The following is a 7245-nucleotide window of genomic DNA, read 5'->3' as shown; positions in this document are numbered from 1 at the left end:
TCAGAAAAGGGAAGTGGACCCTGCCTTTTCTCCTCTTATGAACATGAATTTAAGGGAAGGAGCAAGAAATGCCAGGCTTCATACACGTGTGTACTCACGATGGGCAGGTTGGGAAAGAGGCCTCAGGCCTCTGTGCCTGGCTTGTTGAGTAAGTACACACTGATAGGGAAGAGCTACTTCTAAAACAGTGGGAGCCTTGCAAACAAGAATATGACTAGTGAATGCAACATTACAAGTAACTTGGAGTGGAGGCCCTCCCAAGGGCAAAGCAAATCAGGGCAGATAGATAGTGTGAACATTCCCAAATTAGTAAAAGGAATGAATAGAGCTCAGATACAAATCAGCACCCGGCTCACCCAGCCATTCGGAGGGGCTGTCACCTCTCTCCTTGACTGCTGAGCACCTGTAGGAGCCTAGAAAATGAATCTTTGTGTTTGGAGCTGCAGAGCCTCTTTGCAACCAACCCAGGGAGCCCAAGCTGCATTGCCAGTTCTTTAGCCAAGAACTTTGTCGCTCACTGTCTCATCCTTCCTCCCACACAGCAAGCACCTGGGGCGCAGCACCTGAGCAGAGGAGGGTGGAGTCTGCATGCCAAGACTGGGTGGGGGAGTTTAGAGAGAACTTGCCCCTGGGTTGTGATGCTTGGAGTCAAGGGAACCGGGCACAAGAACACTTACAGAGAATCCAAGATCAAAGGCTACGGAGTCCTCCCAAGCAAGAGTTGGAACTGAAGAAGCCAGGCACAAGCAGAACTCTGAGGGCAAGTAGTAAAATGAAGAGGAATTCCTAAAACATAGGGATATAGTTAATGTTAGCCTTTTGAAGGTTAACCCAGGCTGTGTAGGACAGGATAGAACAGAGTAGGAAATCATATATGTAGTAAGGGTACAGATTATGCTACCATATATTCACAGCAATTGTGTATACAAGAGCACTTTTTTAAAAGTTCATAGACCATGGTGGGAGGGTTTGGGGAGGGGTGGGGAGAATCCAAGTACCTATGAAACTGTGTCACATAATACAATGTAATTAATGAATTAAAAATAATAAATAAATTTAAAAAAATAAAAGTTCATAGAAAAATGTATTTATGCAAAGACTATGCATGGATTTCAAAAACTTACAGATTGAAATACCTCTGTCTTTGAACTCCATTCTTCAACAAAATTTTCAAAGTCCAGTATGTGAGAACCAGACCGTGAGGTTCAGTAAGTTCACAATGAGCTGGGCAAGAGCCACATCTAAAGCAGTGGAAACTTTGCAAGCAAAGATATGAATAGTGCAGTGCCTACTGTGGAGCTGCGTTATGGGAAAGGGCTGTGGTCATCTGTGGTCTTGTGCTTGGAAAGTGGCCAGGTGTGCCATTGCCCCGAATGGTGTCCAACTGACTGCATGTCCTCAGAAGTGATCCAAGTCTTCCAGTGTGCTGCTGCCCTGTCCTAGGTCCTCTGCTGGACAGTCAGCTGTCCCTCTCACTTCTCCCACCCCACAGTGCACAAGGATCAATGTGAGCCACAATTCACACCCCACAGCCCAGTGTTGTGTGCTGGCTGCCCCTTCACAGAAGCTGATCTGTGCCCAGCACTGACCCTAGGACCGTTGCAGTCATCTCCAAGGACAACTGCTTTTACACGGGCACAAGATGACTGATTTCATGGGACAATTGCTGCTTTCCTATCTCTGACAAACTTGCCCTCACCAACTCTTTTCAATCCTTTTCCCACGGGGCTTTTGATTTACAGCATCTTGGGACGGCAGAAATCCGCAACATGTGCTATGCAGCATCTACCTTATGTAAGCCTTCTGACTCCTAGCCCGCTGCTCTTTCCTCTGTTTAAAATATCCATTCATTTTTAATTGATAGGCAGATATGGGGCAGGGGCGGGGGAGGAAGAAAGAGAGCGAGAGGTCCACTGGCACACTCCCCAAATGCCCACGACAACCAGAGCTGAGCTGATTTGAAATCAGGAGCCTCTTCTAGACGTCCCTCATGGTAACAAGCACCCAAGAACTTGATCCATTCTCTGCTGCCCTCCCAACTGGATCAAGATGAAGAAGCCAGCACATGAACTAGAGTCTAAATGGGACGCCAGCACCACAAGCAGATTGGCCTGATAATGTCACTGCAGTGTCCCCCCGGCCCCCCAGTTCTCTTTTCCAAAGAGTGATGGTAAAAAGATTTTCATTTAAAAATAGACACAAATTTAAATCTGGAAAGACAGGTGCCATGTACCAATGTGTTGGTCCGTGATGAGCTACAAACCTGACAGTGGTCCCACAAGATCATAACAGAGCTAAAAAATCACTGTTGCTAAATGAGGCCCCAGCCAGATTACTGTGCGGGACATTTCTCATGCCCCTCATGTGGTGATGCTGGTGCACACATGTACTTGATAATGAGATCTCTGGATTTATACTGCTGAACTTTCATTTATGATGCACCCCTGCTGAAAGGTTATCAGACCAGCAGATGTTTGGAATAGCAGTCGATATTTTGGCGCTCAGCATCCTCTCTTGGAGTGCTTGGTTCAGTTCCTGCATACTTGACCTCCTATCTGGCTTCCTGCTAACATGCAGCCTGCGCAGTGGCAGGTGGCAGCTCAAGTGGGTGACTCTAGGACACACGTGTGGGAGACCAGATAGTGTGAGCCTCCTGGTTTTAGCCTGGTCTGACTCCAGCTATCATGGGCTGGAAGAAAATTAGCATATGGGAAAGCAATGTTTTATTTCTCTCTCTGTCTCTTTCAAATATATTGAAAATATTTTTAAAATTTTACTGTACAGCAATGTGTTATGCCTCATACATCTCATGTTCACTACCTCTCTTGATTCCTTAAAGATATCAAAATCCAAAGCTGCTCAAATCCCTTACATACAATGATAAGTCAATTGCATATACCTATGCAATCCTTTCCTATACATTAGGTTATTAATACCCCCAAAATGTTAAAGATGTACTCTATTGTTCAGTGAATAATCACAACAGAAAGGACCATGTGCAGTCTGGTATAGATGCTGTTTTTCTTATAAGTCTCTGTAATCCACTTTTGGGTGAATTTGCTGCTATGGATTTTGCAGATTTAGGATTGACTGCTTGTCAATGCTGTTGCCAGTTTCCATCGGAAAGCCAATGATTTGCATCATGTGCCCACTGTTACAAATGAGCACAAACTTACAGACTAAGAACACCACAGTCAGCCTTTCTCAGCATTTTCTGATGAGCCCTGGGGCTCACCCAGTCTTTACCTCTGGGATATGGTGGTGGAAGAGATTGGCAAAGGAACAATATTGCTCATTGGTCCAGCAAGAGACCCTGTTTTGGGATCTATTCTTCCAACAGTCTCCCTGACCACCCTCATCTCACCCTTCCTCCTGCATGTGCTCCAAGTTGCTCAGGAACTCTTGTCTGGCCTGGTAGGTTCCAGAGCAGCCTGACATGGCACAGCTGATCTTTTGGGGATCTGGTCACCAGAATTATGCTGATGTACGTCGAAAGAGTAACCCCAATCATTGGATAACAGCTGATGTGCAAATGCACGCACCAGCTCCTTCTGTCTGTGTTCCAGCCTTGCTGTGTATAACTCAGGCTTTGTTCGCGCTGTTCTGAATACTCTGAGTAATCTGGGAGTTAGCAGTTCACACCAGCAAAACAGCAATATTTTGAGGGCGTCAGCGGAAACCAGTATTCATGGCAGCAGGTGTAGGTTATAGCTTCAAGAGCTGCAGAAGTGGAAAGGCCTCCACTCTTTCATTACAAACAGGTGTCAGCATCGTTGGCATCGCGAGGGAGGATAGCCTTGCTCATTTTTCCCCATGCGATATGACCTTGGACAAGAATTATTGCCCTCAACATAAAGGATAAGAAGAGACTGCAATCACTGACCGTATGATAGCCAAACACAGCCACATCTCTTCTCTCCCCATGGTTCTAAGTCCTTTTCTTTTTTTAGGTTTATTTATTTTTATTGAAAAAAAGTGTATCAGTTTTACAGAAAGAAGGAGAAAGAGAAAGAACTTTCATCTGCTAGTTTACTTCCCAAATGGCTGCAAAGGCTAGAGTTAAGCCAATCTGAAGACAGGAGCCAGGAGCTTCTTCAGGGTCTCCCACATGGGTTCAGGGTCCCAAGGCTTTGGACCATCCTCTGCTGCTTTCCCAGGCCGCAAGCAGGGAGTTTTGTGGAAGGTGCAGCAGCTGGGACATGAACCAGTTCCCATATGGGATTCTGGCACTAGCAAGGTAAGGATTTAACTGTGAAGTCATTGTACTGGGCCCCATTCTCAGTCTTTACTGACAAATTACTCTACCTCATTTAGACCTATGATTTTTTTCAATATCTTTTTGGATAAAATTTTCCAGAAAGAAATAAGTAACTACAGACATTTTTTTTTCCCAGAGCCTTGTAACCGCCCAAACCAGCCCAGCTAAGGAGGATGGTCACTGGATCTTAACTTCAATCTTGTTTTAAATCCTCCTTGGTGGCCTTGTTCCAAGTGCTGTCAAGTTGCCCTGCACACAATCAGTCCTTAATAAAGATTTTCTGCAAAAGAAAAACACTAGTTAGACTCCTAATATATTTTTTTAATCTCAAAACACCCCATGATAAAGGAGCTCTGCTGAGTAGTGAAATGAGAGTGTTGTAGTCACTTGTTTTGCTTCTAGGAAGAGGGGAACACGAAGGTCAGATTTGGGGCAAACCTCAAATTAAAGTTTTGCTTTAGAGAAATGTATAAGCTTCTCAGGCCCAAGATGCTCAGAGATAACTCCATGGGTCCACGATGCGGGGGGAAGCTAGTGGGCAATGGGGCACCCAAGCCTTGTCCTTGATCCTCGTGAAACAGCCCATTCCACTGGAGATCCGGAAGCACACAGGGAGCCACAAGCACAACCACACAGGCCAGGGAGCGACCTACTCTTGATCGGAAAACCCACAAATGAACACACAAGTTCAGCATTCATAAATGTTCCAGCAAGATCAGCTTCCGAAGCACACAGTGAATGGACTGGTGTGTTTCAGCTCGGCACCACTGGAAGGACCTGTCTTGGCAGCATTTCCACACCAGCTTGCTTCACACTGCTCTTTGGATTTCTTCCTCAGTTGTGATCTCTACCAGAACTCCTCACATCCAACATCGAGGTTTGCAAACACACGGCAATGTCAGGCCAGGCACTTCACCAAATCATTACAGTTGCGATTTCTCTGACCTCTTTTGGTTTTGGAATGTAGCCTGAAAATGAGCTGCAAGTGCAAAGTACCTTTACAAGCACAGACCTAACAAGCACCAGCTTAAGGAGCTGAAACGATTGTTCTTTCCAAATATCAAATTGATGAGAATGTTGGTCAACCAAACATGACCACAGCTGGGCCACAGGCCTCCTGGAAGCTGCCCTCTGATGCTGATGACCCCACCGCTCCTGTGTCTCAAACACTGAAACCCTCAGATGTTCAGAAAGTGCAGGACTGAGTGTCTTATATTAGACACACTTTCTTCCCAAATTGGCAAGCGTTGATGCCAACAATTACGTTTGGCAGCCAGGAGAATGGGGACAGAAGGCCCCCCCATGTTATGTAGCCCAAACACTAATAGCCACTTCTGTGCACAATTACAATGCATGTTGTGTAGACAGACCACAAATGCAAGCTGTGTCTGTCCCCATGGCAGATACCTTGATGGGGATCTTCTCTCGGGGTGGTGGCTGTAACGGAGTGTTTCCCTTCGCTGACTCAGGAAGTGGACTCTACATATGCGATTTTGTCATATTAATGAAGACATAAGGACATTGTGCCCCTTCAGGGAATAGATCTAGGAAACATTTATCCTTGCATGAAGTTATAAGAAGGTGAAATGAAAGCTGTTGGGTGAGATGTCCCTTTGCAGGAATCAGATGCAGAGATCTCTGGGAGAAATTGTTCTGCCCTCTGCTTCTGTCTTCACATCAGGGATGCCTTTGGGACACGGGTGCCGAGTCCTTTCTGTCCTGTGTGTCTAACCAGTCCACTAATCCAAAGAAGATGAACCCTCTTCTTATGTAGCATGCACATCTTCAAGAACAAAATAATGGAAGGAAGGAGGGGGTGGGAAAAAGAAGCATTACGTGGGGCCTGGCATGATAACCTAGTGGCTCAAGTTCATGTCTTGTATGCATGCACCAGGATCCCATATGGGGCGCCAATTTGTATCCCAGTATCCCCACTTCCCATCCAGCTCCCTGCCTATGGCCTGGGAAAAAGCAGTAAAGGACAGCCCAAAGCCTTGGGACCCTGTGCCCACGTGGGAGACCCAGAAGAGGCTCCTGATTTCTGGCTTCAGATCAGCTCAGCTCTGGCCTTTGCAGCCACTTGGGGAGTGAACCAGTGGATGGAATTTCTTTTTTTTTTTCTGTCTCTCCTCTCTCTGTAAATCTGATTTTCCAATAAAAACAGCTGAATATTTTTAAAGAGAAGCATTACACGACAAAGAACTCAATTAATAAAAAGATTTAGCTTAGGAGATACAGGGGATTGGAATGCAACTGAAGAAATAAATGAATCTTCCCAAGTGCTGTGTCCTCCAGAATTCTGGGAACATTTGCTAATATAATGTGACTGAGATCTGGCCAAGGCAAAATGTAAAATAATGCAGAATCCAAGAATGAAGTAGGAAGAGCAAACAACCTAACATGTCGCAAAAGAAATTTGCAGCTGTGTGAGCTTAGTGCAGAATTCTTTCTGTCCACCTTAGCACCTGGAGAAGAACAGACCTACAAACACCAACGCTGGACATGGGGCAGGCTGGCTTTGAAAACCATTCCTCCCCTAACATGAGACTCTGAGCTTGTCTGCTCCTCCGACAGTGGTGATCAGAAAGGTTGAGCACAGTCATGCCTGACTGAGCTCCAGAGCTAACCCCTAACCTCTGTAGGGTGCCTTTGAACAAAGTAGAAACAGGTGTCCACTCTTTGAGAAAAAGATGATAAATTCAGAACTGTCTTTCTGCATGGAAAAATATCAATGCAACCATGCTGGACAGAGCACCTGGCACAAGCGTCCTTCCACCCTCTCTGGGGCCATTTCTTGGCAGAGTCCTGGCTGCATCCCAGTTCCTGCGATGCCTTCTTTAAGATGCCGTATGCACTTGACCTCTTCAGTCACCTAGAGCCAATCTGAAAGTGTGTGGTACCCAACCCCAGTATCCCAGGTTTCAATTCCTGGTTGATAGAAAAGTGGCCTGATGCCTACAGTCATTGGTCTAAAAAAAATCTTAGTC

Source organism: Ochotona princeps, chromosome 18 (genome assembly GCF_030435755.1).
Source record: "Ochotona princeps isolate mOchPri1 chromosome 18, mOchPri1.hap1, whole genome shotgun sequence".
In the NCBI taxonomy this organism is placed as follows: Eukaryota; Metazoa; Chordata; class Mammalia; order Lagomorpha; family Ochotonidae; genus Ochotona; species Ochotona princeps.
This window is presented reverse-complemented; position numbering follows the sequence as displayed.